Below are 14,401 nucleotides of genomic sequence, written 5' to 3' on the forward strand. Positions count from 1 at the left end.
ATAGGATCAGGAATGAGTACATCAGAGGGACAGCACATGTGAGATGTTTTGGAGACAAAGTTAGAGAGGCCAGGTTGAGATGGTTTGGACATGTTCAGAGGAGGGAGAGTGAATATATCGGGAAAAGGATGCTGAGGTTAGAGCTGCCAGGCAGGAGGCCGAGAGGAAGACCAAAGAGGAGGTTTATGGATGTAGTGAAGGAAGACATGAAGGTAGTCGGTCTGAGAGAAGAGGATGCAGAAGGGGATAGGGCTAGATGGAGGCAGATGATTCGCTGTGGCGACCCCTGAAGGGAACAGCCGAAAGGAAAGGAAGAAGAAGAAGACAGTTTTTCCACTGTATTTATACACCATTAACCAATGAACAGGCCTTTAACAGTTAAAATTAAAAGCACTTTTTTTCTGAAATCATCTTTTATTTATTTTTTACAAAAATAAACAAAATGTTTTAAAATGAATGTATGTTATACATGAAATGAATGCAAGTATGAAATTATATTTAAAAAATCTTAAAATACATATGAAATATATTCTCTTATAACAATGTACTCTACAAACAACAACAAAGATGTGAAATTAAAGACCAATGCATTACTATTGCATAGTATGAAAAGTTTTTTTTACAAAAGGACTTGGTTTATAAACACTTGGAAGAGTCACAGAGCCAGTAGCCTTTCTGTGGCAATAATAATAATTTTAGTGTTAGGTAAAAAGGTAAAAAGTTAATCGTTTTTGCATTCCCAGGCAGTGGAACTAATAAACCTCAGCCTTTTAAAGCCTAGCTGGCAGGGTAGCAAAAGGTGCACTGAAATAATCAATAATACAGTTGCTTATGTGGCCCTTCTCAGTCAAGCATTCCTCGTCTTTCTCCGCTCAGGTGAACAGCAGCATGTTTGTTTCGCCGGTCCCTCCTCCTCCTGCTGCTCCTCCGTCATGCTGCTTTGCCCCCCATCCCCCTCCCATTGGCTGGCAGCCGTCTAAACAGCTCCAGCTGCAATCACCGCCGCCGCTGCTGCTGCAACGAGCTGCCGGCTATTTGATTACCCCATCCCGCACAGCCTCTGCCTTCGCCGGTCTGCAAGCTCACGTACCTCTGCCAACACATTCATTATGACGGGCGTCGCGGCTGCCTCCTTCTTCTCCAACGTTTGCCGGTTTGGCGGTTGCGGGCTGCATTTCGAGTCCCTGGGCGAGCTCATCGTTCACATCGAAGATAACCACATCGGTGAGTGGCGCTCCGGTTTCGGCCTGCTGTCCCGCTAAGCAGCCGCTCTCAAGCGGCGAGAAGGCGCGTCTCTGCGCCGCGCATTTGGCTGGGTTCTATGCAGTGACGCGCTAATTCACTTGTACGAACTCGCTGCAAATTTAATAGCATTAGCATTGACTTGGTTTAATTAAGAGGCGATAGATAGTCATAAGCAGGTTTCAGCGACGGGTGCACGGGTTCGTGCACGGTTACTAGACGCTGCTCTGTTTAGATCTAGGCCTGTATGTACTTATGGCAAGCCGTATTAACATGTATTGGTTGAAGAAACTAATACCTAATTTTGTTGTTAGCATTGTTAGTAGTTTTAGGTTAATGAATAAAGGTTGTCCAATAGTGACTAATATGAATAATCATAATAATAATTTTTCAGTTTCTCTATATTACAGTATATATTCTAGTTCATGGCATTACAATGTAATGTACTACTAGTACTTATTCCAATAGAGAATGTTTAGTCATTACATAATAGCACATAGTTACTAATATCTGTTTCCGTGTTCAAGTACTAATTGAATAGACACTATTACATATTTATTAACACTGTATTCTTATAGAATAGTTGCTAGTAGTAGTGGAATACATACCAGTCATTATTGGAATAATACAACTGTGTAAATATCTAGCCTATAATAAAAAAAATAAAAAACATACTAGTAACAAAACTGCAATCTAAGGAATAGAGCTTAATCATATTAAATTTAATGAAAATGAGAGGGATAAACTTAGTGTTTACAATGGAACACACCATATAAAGGTTTAGATCACATAATTGGCATAAGTCACAGCTTGCTATAAAACTGTTTTATAGAAGTTTTGTACTGAAATTTTTTTCCCACAGTTTTTTTTTGTCTTTTTATTTTCCCAAAGTTTTTTTGTCAGCTGAACAATTTGTATATACAGTTCAATCCACTGAACAGGTTGTACTTCTGTCCCTCACAGCCTCGTTTTCATTCCTGTCAAAAATGATGAAGATTTATGAATGTAAAAGTGGCTTGCCATGTCTACCGTAATTAACGCTTGCTGTGGAGAGCCATTGTTTACGCTAGTGTTGTGGATTCAAGCTGTCTGTCAAGTCCACAGGCATGAACCCCTGTTTAGGTGTTTAACAGTTACTTTAAGATTAGCATACCTAACTTACCTTTTCAAATTAACCCCATGTTAGAGAATCACTACATGAAGCCAAATGAACTGTATTCAGCAAAATCTGTTGTTGTTTTTCAGTTCTTGTTTTTCGCAATAATTTATTAAATGCATTTTGGTTTAAGAGGTGTGCACTGTAAAACTTTGTACACTATAAACATTTCAGCCCACTAAAATGGAAAACTTTAATTAAAGTGGTGCACAGTTAAAGTTTAGTGATTCATTGCACTTTTCCTTCCACCTTGAATTTAATTACTGCTAAAGAAAAATGAAGTTTAAACTGAATTGAATTACTGAATACTGATGAAGAAAATCAACTGAAAACTCAAGAAATATAGATAGAACATTATGGTGAAAACATTATTACAGTATACAGTATTGTCTTGTACAGTATTGACCTTACTCTGACTGTTTCTACTTAGTAGAATATTTGTATGCACTGCTGCTCTGTAATGGAAATGAATTAATGTTTATAACTGATATGTAGTGCTTTACTGTGCTGCTCATATCTATTCTGATGGCAGTGCTTCACTCAGATTCTCTTCATAGTGACTGCAGCTGTCACAATGGAAGGCATCTGTCAGAATGAAACACCTGCACCCGGTCTGTGTGTCTGTCACTGTAGCCTCATAAAGATCAGCTAGCCGGATTTCCCTCAGGAGTCACAGATCTGACTATTGGGGTTAGGGATTTGACCTCAGAGCTCTTGTTTTAATGAGCACAACAATGAAAGACCCCCTAGCCCTCCACACAGATCATTAATACTACTAATCAATAATAATCCTATTGAGTGTTGATCCCATGCAGTGGCTTGGTTTGACAGTTTGCCAGCCATGAAGATGATTGTTAAAATTCAGAGTAAATTAAAGATGCTTGAGTTAGAACTAGTTTGTTTTGCACTATTAGTGTTTTCAATGGGTGATTTGACCTATATTTTAGACAACTGGCATATAGAGCAGGATACAGACTCTGTCTACGTCTCCTGAATTACATCCCATGATTGTCTCCAACTCTTCCTCTCTTTCATTGCTTTAGGAAATCATACATACATGTAACAAATGAAGTATTGGTGATGGCAGATCATTGTTTAGGCATTAGCAGGTCATTGTTTAGGCAATAGTTGATTATTTTACTGACATAAAGTGATAAAAAAGGTAAAATGCTTACAAACCAATTTAAAACAAGGTTTTTTGAAAATAGCGTTACAATGTATGGCCTTGAATGACTTTTGACCTTAAGTGTAATCCCAGAAGCCCTGATGCTGTATTTATTTTAGTCTTAGCAGTAAAAGCTATTTAGACCCATTTTGCATAGTATATCAGTGTTAGCCATTAATTTTCAGTGTTTTATTACTATTTTTAGGTGAAATATTATTATTGTGCATTTATCAGTTATCATTTATTAATCATATTGTTCATACCTTTCACTAATATGCTTCAGGTAAGCAGTTTGAGAGGTAGATGAGAGAACATTTTTGTCCTCAAAGTCATTTAAGTGATATTAGGCAAACAGACAGGTTTACTCAATTGAGGTTACACAATTAGGCCTACTTCCAGAATATAGTGCGTTTATTACATTGTAACAAACAACGTCGTTTCAGATGTTAAGACGTGACATGTTGGTGTTTGGTCAGTCAGTTTCTTTGTTACACCAAGTGTTTTCTTGCAATTAGTTTTTGCAATGTTGTCACTTGCTTATCTTATTTGACTTCCATATGATGTTGTTTGTGTATTGCATGCTGATACTTTCATTACATATTTTTTTTTATAATTAAAGATACTTCATCTTAATGCAAATGGCGTATATGCATTTTCATTTCTTCAGTTATCAAATAAACTGTTGACATTGTAAAATAATTAGATAAACTGCCTTATCCTGCTTGTCTTCATTGTTCTTTAGATTGATCAGGTTATATCTGTGGGCTACAGTTTGCATATGCAGTCAGTTTTGACTCTGGAGTGAATATAAAGTTACATGAACTTATGTAACATTGCCTCCTTGTGGTACAGTGGCTACGGTGGACAGACGTTTGCAGACTGTCATAAGATCTGTGCACATTTACATTGTTATCAAACAGTACCAAGAAAGAGCTGTCATGTTGCCCTGTATAGAAGACTAGATTATATATTTTGACATATAGCTGAATAAAAGAAGAGATTCGATTGACAGATAGCTATCGCAGGTATCAGAACTTAGTCAAAACACAGCTGTGCGTCTTGATATTCGTCAGGATGAATGTGAGAAAGAGATACATGCAAACAAACACTAAAATGAAAGTTCATTGGATATATGTGTTTATAGTTGCCTAGGCCGAAAGGAATTTTGCATGATGTCATACCCTCCCGGGATAGTCGGTCCTCCGGGAATTCGGACCTGTATTTAGGTAAGTTGTTGCTTAGTGTTGTGGCAGTGGACGTTTGTTCAGACATGCCCGTTTCATTTCCTATCTATTGTATTTGCATGTTGTAGGTAACAAATTACATCATTTAAAACAACTGAAAGCCGAGTTAGGCTACTCTTACGGCCTGGGTTTGTAGTCTTTTATCGTCTGCGTATTGCGTCACTGTAAATACAACTACTTTAACTTTGGTGAAATATCTAAAAAGGTTTTAGTAAAACACTGAAAGAGGGAAGTAACAAAACATCAGCCGGAATAGTTTTAATGGTCACCTTTAGCATAAACACCGCTCCTAAACCATAGGTAAACAATAAATCAGCGCAATGTGGAACTCTCTACAGACATTTTATTTGTTCTCTCGCTAACTTAACATCAAATGTTGTTGTTTTATTAATGTAACCTTAAATATAAAACTATAAGGCATTCGGAGTACTAGATAGGCTACTTGAAGGCGTTACTTTCAGTGACCAGAAGATGTCAGGCTTGTTACACATTATCCTTTTGCTCTAGTCGTTGAGCTGAAGTGCTAGATGATTTTAGATGTAAACCAAAAAATATTGACAGGCTTTGTAAATATTCATGTTTTATTCTTTTGAGGCCAAAATTGTCCAGTATAGCTAATAACACAGTTCTCGTGTATAGCTTTGATGATATTGTTAAGGAATAATCATGGCATATTCATGATTAAGGAAGTGTTGGATTTTATATTCCTCAGTATTGTTCCTGTTTTTGATCTTCAGAGTGATATTATGTTGAACATTTAACCCATATGTAGGCTAGTTCTTCATAATTTATACAATTGTTATTATTATTTTTGGACATTTAGCTGAAATAATAATTGCAATAATAGTTGATGAAATGTGACAAACTAATTTCAAGAAATGATAATTATAATTATAAAAGGTAATTCTGTTTATCTCTGTTGAGATCATTATGATTTAATTGTGTGTTTGTGTGTGTGTGTGTGTGTGTGTGTGTTTATAAGAGAGCGAGTTGCATTAAATGACTCGTCAGGCCTTTTTATGAGGCAATTAGTGAGATCCAGTGGAAAATCCATTATACCAGCTTTCCTAGTCCCACCCAACACCCAGTGTGTGTTTGTCTGTATGTGCTGGTGTGCATAATTTGAGCATTTGTGTGTGTGAGTACTTATGTTTTTGTATAGCTTTTCATGTGTGTGCTCGTCCTTGAGCTTGCGTGTGTTTGTGTGTACATACGGAAGTGTTTGGAGCGTTGTATCCTGCTGAGCTCTGAGAAGTGTAATTACAGCCTCGTTTAGAGTTCCCTCCATCCCCTCCTTCCCGCCTGTCTTCCCCTCCCCCCTTTCCCTCCATCCGGAGACCTGCTGCTCTCCAGCACATTAAAACACTCTCCTGCTTTTTAATTAGCCGTCTGGAAAACAAACCCAGCATTCCTGCATCGCTGCTCCATGCCAGGCTCCTCTGACTTATGCACAGACTCACACACTAACGGGCACACACATATTGCTTTCTGATGGTTTTTGTGCTTTATTGTGCTGTACATTTGCTCTTCTGGTGGTTTCAGAGCCCACTAAAAAGTTTCCAACTATTCCAAAATGTTCTTACAGGGATGCATATCTGTCAAATTTAGATCCACCTGATCCCAAATCAGTGTGTAAGACAGCAGTAAATAGCCCAGTGAGGATTGATAGGCAGAGGATTTAATAATATGGCTGTGAATAAAAGGCATGTTTATGGGAGAAAGTTCTTTAATGTCCTCACAGAGGGCCCAGTATTATTAGCCCTACATAAAGATTTCATAGGGATTTAATACTGGTCATGGCCCATTAAAATGCAATATTCCTGCTACTGCTTGGGACAAGTGGTGCTTTCAACTCTACTTCCTGCTGCCGTAAGGATGGTTGTTGTTTGTACTGAATTATGACGGCTGTTATTGGAAGTTTATGATTTTGCTAAATGTGGAAATTAACTGTGGGGCGTTCAGTTTAAGAAGCACTGAATGTTAAGTGTTTGTGTGTGTGTGTGTGTGTGTTTCTTTCTGCTTGTGTATTTCCTTGCTACTTTTCCTGTGGAAAGACCTTGTGTGCCTCCATTTTCTAGGTGAAGGGAAATCATAAAATTGGAAAACATTAACTCTGCCCTCCCTTCACTGGTCTGCACCTGGCACACGTAATTATACTTCACCCCTACACACATAATACTAGAATTAAGTTGCTGAGATTTAAAGGAATGTACAGAAATTAAAATTCTGTCAGCATTTTCTCACCCTCATGTTCTTCAAGATCTGTATGACTTACTTTCTTTCGTGGAACACAAAATAAAATATTAATAGTAAAGAACCGTTCTTTTTCATATGATGCATTGAAAGTGAACCAAGGCTCACAAGTATGTCTCCTAAACAAATCTATCACATGAGTTTATAAGGGTTGGAATATTGTGCAAAAGTCATACGGACTACTTTTTTTATAATGCTTTATATTATTCAGATTTTGATAACCCGGGATCCTCATTCTCTTTCATTGTGATGAAAAAGAGTAGCATAAACATTCTTTTTTTATGTTGCATGAAAGAAAGAAAGTCATAGTAGTTTGAAACTATTTGAGGGTGAGTAAGACAGCTATTTAATGACTCTTTATTGTAGCTCTCTAAACTGTGGAAGCCTGTTTCCGTCACAGAATAAAAAATAATAAAAAGGTAATTTTTATCAGACAATTTGGAATGTCAGAATTAGATATAAAGAGAGGTAATCTCAAAATTTAGATTTGTTTTCTCGCAATTCACAGTTTACCTCTTGCCATTTGCTGTTTTAAGAAGTCAGGAAGACGTCAGAATTGTGAGATTAGAAGTCACAATTACTTTCTTATTGTTTTATTCCGTGTCAGAAACTATTTTGAAAAATTTTGATATTTTGCTAGGATCTCATTAAGTGTAGATAACTCCAGAAAAGTTAATTTGCGACTCTAATTTGTGGAAAGTTATGGGAAAATAAATATAAACTATAATAAAATAAATACATTCATAAATGCTGGTGTGCAGGTAAAATAAACAAACTCAAGTTTAAAATTATGTAAAATCTAAGCTTGAAACTGCTTTTGATAGTCTACAGATAAGAATTTCCTGTTTGTTTTATTTAGTTTTAACCATTTAGTTAAATTAATTTTCATTAGTTTTTCATTTTGCAGTTGCTTTAAAACATAAAGTATTTTTAAGCTTGAAAGTGCACACCTGCAGGTAAAATGATTTGGAAACACTAATAAACCACTGAAGACCACCTCAGTGGACCACCTGAGATACACAAATGTGTGTGTGTGTGTGTGTGTGTGTGAGGATGTGTGTCCTCTTTATGAGGTGAGGAAGGCCTAATCCATGCAGTGCAGTCACCAGAAAGCGCTCTGATGAGATTAAGGCAGAAACAGACACAGGTAGCACTCTAGACTGGTTTCCTTAAAAGACATCAAAGAAACGTAGCTACTCTGTGCTGTTTTTACAATTCATTTGTGGTTTGGGATTCAAGTCATGCTATTACAGATTGTGTGAAATGTGACAGAGTGCCAAAGATTTGTATTCGCATGCGAGAGCTGCAATAAGTGAGCATGTAGACATTTCTCCATGTTCGAGGAGAATAATGGTTAAGCGAACATGGTGGAATGCTTTTAATGGCTTGGAGTAATACCTCATTTAGACATATGGGACCTATTATATACACTGCCTGTTATACACAAATATAACTGCACACACGCATGCAGTGCGACCCATTTGAATGCAAAAAACCTGCTTTTCTTTTTCTACTTTCTCCACATGGTCATTGAAAATAATCATGCAGAATGTGCCAGCTTCACACACACACACACACACAGCAATGTGTCTTTTTTCTCTTTGTGAGGTCTTCTGTGTACCATTTATGTTTTAATGAGCTCTAAGCAGCAATTAACATCCTAGAATTCACACACACTCTCTCAAACACATACACTGTGGTAAACAATGTTTTTGTTAACTAACATTTTGAATGTATACAAATAAGATAAATCCTGATCAGTGTCATCATCAGATGGGACTCTGCCACATGAGGGCAGTCTCAGGCCATGATTCAGACTATAACTGGACACACACACACACACACACAGAGTTGGCAGAGGAATCTTTGAAGCATTGCCTGGTGGCCTCAGGCAATGGAAGCTGCCTGCTGTCACAAGTAGAATGGAAAAAGTGTGGTGGTTGAGTTGGGCCTGCAGTGCATTAGGGATGCTTGTTTGATGAACGTACAGTAAGCACAAAATACTGTTTCAGGCTGCTGCTTTGTCTGTGAGCATTTATGTAATATAGCAGACACAGCCATTGCCTTGACCTATATGTGCACATCTTTATCTTCAGCTTTATCCTGTGTTTTGCAGTTTAATCCAATTGTGTTTTCTCTATTCCTCTCTCAGACACAGATCCCAGAGTTCTGGAGAGGCAGGAGCTGCAGCAGCCCACATATGTTGCTCTAAGCTACATTAACAGGTATGTTGAAATATGTATATACTAATTTGCGTAGTAAAAATATGAATAAATGCACTACCATTCAAAGTTTGGGGTCAGTAAGATTTTAGCAAAGATGCATACAAATGTGACTGAAGATTTTTAATGTAAAAAAAATATTCAAATAAATGCTTTTCATTTTAACTTTCTATTTATCAAATAATCCTGAAAAAAATGTATCATAGTTTCCACAAAATTTAGCAGCATAACGGTTTTTAACACTGATAATAAGTTTCTTGAGCATCATTCAGGATCATGTGACAAAGACTGGAGTAATGGCTGCTGAAAATTCAGCGCTGCCATCAGAGGAATAAATTATGTTTTAAAATCTATAAAATGTATTTTTTAAATAGTAATATGTTAAAATAATACTCTATTTTTTTTAAATGCATCCTTGGTGAGCATAAAAGACTTTTAAAAAAACATAAAAACATCCTACCAACCCTAAACTTTTGTATGGTAGAATATATTCCTATACATTTTATACTGCATACATACACACACTTTTACATAAAAATTTATTATCATCTTACACACATACATGCATACATACACTACCAGTCAAAAGATTTTTTATGTTTTATTTAAAGAATTCTCTTCTGCTCACCAAGCCTGCATTTGTTTGATCCAAAATACAGCAAAAGCAGTAATATTGTGAAATATTTTTACTATTTAAAATAACTGCTTTCTATTTGAATATATTTTAAAATGTAATTTATTCCTGTATTCTAAGGTAAATTTTCAGCATCATTACTCCAGTCTTCAGTGTCACATGATCATTCAGAAATCATTTTAATATGCTGATTTGCTGTTCAAGAAATTTTTTTTATTGTTATTATCAATATTTAAAACAGTTGAGTACATATTTTTCTGTTCTTCTGAACTTTCTATTCATTTCAATTCTATTCAATTTCTATTCATCAAAGAAACCTGAAAAAATTCTACTCAGCTGTTTTCAACATGTTTTTTTGAGTAGCAAATCAGAATATTAGAATGATTTCTGAAGGATCATGTGACTGGAGTAATGATGCTAAAAATTCAGCTTTGAAATCACAGGAATAAATTACATTTTAAAATATATTCAAATAGAAAACAATTATTTTAAATAGTAACAAATATTTCTAAATGTTTCTGTTTTTGCTGTACTTTGGATCAAATAAATGCAGGCTTGGTGAGCAAGAACAGACTTATTTAAAAAACATAAAAAAATCATACTGTTCAAAAACGTTTGACTGGTAGTGTATATGCAAGACATTTTAAACTAAAGTGCAATGGGAAATTTCTGTAACAATGGTGTACACTTGGGAGGTCAGTACAGAAGGTTGACAATTGTATTTGACACATATTTTAGTTATCCATTTCCAATTGTAGCTTTTTCCGTTTTGCTCATTCCAAGAACAATAGTCCTCAGGTGCATCATTACCTGCACATCAATCTATTAACATGGCCTTTTGTTTGTTTTTTCTTCAGGTTCATGACTGAAGCAGCACGCAGAGAGCAAGAAACTCAGAAGAAGAAGGTCCAACCTAAAATTGCTATATCAGTCACCGGAGGTGTATCGCGTAACAGTACGGCCACGCCTCCTCGGCATAGCAACGGCAGCCTAACTCCACCCGTCACCCCTCCAATCACGCCCTCATCCTCCTTCCGCAGCAGCACACCCACAGGTGAATGGAGCTTGTGTGTGTGATACTACACACTTTAGATTTATATATATAAAGACAATTATTTGAAATATTTCTAACTCATTAGGAGTGTTTAAAAATACTCATGGAGAATTTACCGGCTGCTGATTTCTAATGTCTTTTTTTTTTTGTCTAATTTGTTATAATTAAGTCCGAAATTTTCTGATTTATTATATTAACCTATAAATTATGGTTTGTTGCATTTGCTATCAGAGAGTTAGTTCCCCCTGAACCTAAAGCCACACTAATTGAATGTGTGTGTGTGTGTGTGTGTGTGCTGAAAAGTTTCCATTGGTTTAAATCCAAGCTTGGGTGATGTTTGTTTCATACTGTGCTTGTCTTTTAATGAACATTAAAATAAGCATCATTATGTCAGTGTATGTTCTGTGTTAAGAAATATGCCAAGAGTCAGAAACATAAATAACCGACTGCCGGTTAGTTTCAGTTGAATTCAATTCAGCAGTTCTTTCAAAAATATTAAATCTAACCTGAACTGTGGGGAAAAAACACATTATGCTCCTAATGGAGAAACACTGGATAATTGGAGTAAAGGGCACATTTGCTTTCTCAGTTCTCATTAGTTCTTTCATCAGCTAGTATATGAAGCACATAAATGACTAATGAAAGAGTTTAAGTTTATTGGTGTGCCTCAGGCAGTGAGTGTGATGAGGAGGAGGTGGAGTATGAAGACTCTGACAGCGACGAGTCCTGGACTACAGAAAGTGCCATCAGCTCAGAGTCCATCCTCAGCTCCATGTGCATGAATGGGGGTGATGAGAAACCCTTCGCATGCCCTGTTCCAGGATGCAAGAAAAGATACAAGGTACTGCACTCACAACTCAAAATATTGTTTTTATATATGAAATATTAAGTATTATTGTGGTATAAGATATTTAATGTTTTTATAATAAAAATTAATAACAGCATATAACTGCAGTATCATCTACAAATAAAATGCAGAAAAACAAAAGCTGTGGTTGGTCACATTATAAGTAATATAGATGATTGCTTCCTGTCAAACCTGCAGTGGATTGTAATAAATGGTTTTTATTTCTGGAAGTGCTTTCGACTTTCCCTCATTCCCGCTTTTACTTCTATCTTCTCTTTCAGAATGTGAATGGCATTAAGTACCATGCTAAAAACGGGCACAGGACGCAGATCCGTGTGAGAAAGCCCTTCAAGTGTCGCTGTGGGAAAAGCTATAAAACCTCTCAAGGCCTTAGACATCACACCATCAACTTCCACCCACCTCTGTGATACACACACACCATCATTTTCAAGTTTACCTAGTCATCCTATCATTTACATTTCTGGATCATATGTAAACTGGGATCAAATGCTAATTTCATTATTCTCTTTATGTATGTGATTTTATATATACATGTAGATATACTTGTACATTTGCACATTCCACGTATATCATTTCTTTATTGCTTTTCAAGATATTCTTTTTTCTTTTCTTTTTTGTATTTAGGTGACAGTCACTGATAAATGAAAATGACTGTGCTGAAGATTAGGACACGACATAAACATTTGTTTCTGATTTTAAAGACTATTCAGAGAAAATGTTTTAAAATCAGAAGAGTGAAGAAATTCTAGATAATTTCGTTTTGTTCATCAAACCTACTAAGTGAAAACTACAGTAGGTATGTTGAAACGTGTATGTATGAAATTATATAAAGACACATTTATATATATTAGTAGCTAAGTTGTATTATCCAAACATTTTATTTTCCATTATATATTTTGCAGAACATTTATATTATGTTTTATACAAGAACTTTATCTCGTCTTTATAGACTTGTTTTTTTTAATTACATTTCATATTTTTATTTGCTTTGTAGAGAAGCAGACTTTTATTGTCTGAATTGGAAGGACATTGATCTCAGGTCACAATACAGCTGCCAACTTTCAGACAAACAAACCAGGAAACAGGAAAAACTCACTTCCACTCACGTCGTTCCAGAACATTCCACACAGAATATCAAAACGGCTGACATTACGCAGTGTAAAGTTACCTTTCCAGATTTCTTTTGCATGCGGCTGGCATGCAGGCAGCACCTTCGGTGTGAACTTGAATTCTCTGCATGTGGCCTTTCTCCAGACGACTGCAAGCGGTTACATGGTTTCTGTCTAGTTGCATTTGAGTTCTGAGCAATATTTGACATAATGATCCCTGAATGAATACACACTATTGTTGAAGCCAACAATAATCGCACTTAAAATGTACAACGCAACATCAGCTTAAAGAAAGACAAAGAAGGGCAGATTTATTCAACCCCGTTCCCCTGCTGTTATACCAGCAGTGCAGAAGTGCCAAGTTATTCTTCCCCAACTGGAAAAAGAAACGTGGATGATCTGCCAAACACACAACGGGTCACATCTGGCTATCCGTTTGGTGCCTGTTAGCGGAGGAGCCTTAAAGAGGACCTAAACGTCTCTTTGTGTACTCAGCCTTGCAGTATTTTTTTGTCAGTTTTAGCTCGTACGATCTTGATTCCAGTCGTTGCTGTTTATTTTTGACACATTTGGGACTGTCCTCGTGGTTGTGTTTGTGTAAACGTATTTTTTAGCCCTCTGCTTGCCTTGTATTGTAGGCTACGGCTTGCTAGCATGACACGACCGCTTAGCTGCTCTACTGTCTCTTGGCTTATAGTCTTACTGTTACAATCTTTGTTGTCAAAAGTATTATATCATTACTTTATATTGTTACTGCTAGTATTACAGTTCGATAGTGCCAGATGCATAGCTACGCCTGAATATATTTTCTCAACTTTAATTCTTGAACGGTTTTCGCATCGGTCCTGTTGTCGGCCAAATAAAGCATACCACGGTTTACAAAAAAAAATTCCTTAGCAACTGCTAAGAGCTTAAACCTTTGGTGCAAAGAAGGACCAAGTAAGCTTTCCTATCCACTAGTCTGTTTTTCTTGGTTAGGGTCGGTCAAATGAAACAACATGGACCAAAAATGGCACTGCCAAATCTCCAGATATGAAGCTTGGAAAAATAAGGTGCTGTTCACGGTACAATGATGGTATCAGATTGTGTTTCCATGGTTCTTTGAAATGTACACCATGGTATTTATATGGCATTTTGTGGTACATGTCCAAAAACATGGTAACACGCGGTACTTTTTTGTTAGTGGTGACAAGATGGGACACAGAAGTTCAATATGGACAAATTGTTCCATATTTTCCATATATGTGACCCTGGACCACAAAACCAGTCAAGTCGCTGGGGTATATTTTTAGCAATAGCCAAAAATACATTGTATGGGTCAAAATTATCGATTTTTCTTTTATGCCAAAAATCATTAGGATATTAAGTAAAGATCATGTTCCATGCAGATATTTAGATATTTAGTAAATTTCCTACCGTAAATATATCACAACTTAATTTTTGATTAGTAATAT

At 36.4% G+C, this 14,401-nt stretch overlaps 1 pseudogene; it reads left to right on the forward strand.

Annotated features, from left to right (window-relative positions):
- The first annotated feature begins 671 nt into the window (after window positions 1–671).
- On the forward strand, window positions 672–13,887 carry LOC107592001 (juxtaposed with another zinc finger protein 1-like; annotated as a pseudogene).
- The last annotated feature ends 514 nt before the right edge of the window (window positions 13,888–14,401 follow it).

This window comes from Sinocyclocheilus grahami, unplaced genomic scaffold (genome assembly GCF_001515645.1).
Source record: "Sinocyclocheilus grahami isolate Dianchi unplaced genomic scaffold, SAMN03320097.WGS_v1.1 scaffold149.1, whole genome shotgun sequence".
Taxonomy (NCBI): Eukaryota; Metazoa; Chordata; class Actinopteri; order Cypriniformes; family Cyprinidae; genus Sinocyclocheilus; species Sinocyclocheilus grahami.